We start from the raw sequence: 672 nt of genomic DNA, 5'->3' as shown, positions 1-672 counted from the left end.
GAATGAGGTGTGCTCTTGTGGTTAAAGCTGAGATAAGGAACAGTGAAAATGAACTCCCTCAATCGAGTTATTGGTTCTCAGGAAATACTCTTATATGTTATTAACTGAATAAAGGTTTGGAGATGACTCTTCTTCAAGAGTTTTGTAGATTCTAATATATAATGAAATGTGTTTTAACTTCTGTCTACACCCCTGACTACAAAGGAAGGTTTCATGTGCAGTTAGCAGGTGGATGGAAAAGAAAGCAACCATGTCCAAAAGCAAGGATATACAACGTGAAAATAATTACCATCCATGGGGCGAGCAATAGGGAGGCTGGTAGCCTACACACTTCACCCTTGCTGTAGACTGATGCCTTCACAGGTTTTGTGGTCCCAGGGCACCTAGTGCTGGACGTTCAGTAACTTCACAGAGTGAAGAATCTTGCTTCTGTGTCTTTCTTATAAAACAAACCTAGCTGCTGTTCTGAGAATGTCTGAAGTGGTAAGAAATCCTCCTCTGAAAGCTGAAAAGAAGGATAGAGGTGTTCTGCCTCAGCCTCTACTTGTGAAGTCATGACAAGAGACTGTCTTTTGTTTTTGCTTTTTAATTGCTGATCCAATAGGATATTCTACAGCTCCTCCCCCCCCCCCCTTTTTTTTTTTTTTTTTTTTCATAGAAGTGTTTTGTAAA

This window comes from Buceros rhinoceros, unplaced genomic scaffold, assembly GCF_000710305.1.
Source record: "Buceros rhinoceros silvestris isolate BGI_N320 unplaced genomic scaffold, ASM71030v1 scaffold4876, whole genome shotgun sequence".
Taxonomy (NCBI): domain Eukaryota; kingdom Metazoa; phylum Chordata; class Aves; order Bucerotiformes; family Bucerotidae; genus Buceros; species Buceros rhinoceros.
Note: the sequence above shows the minus strand (reverse complement) of the source record.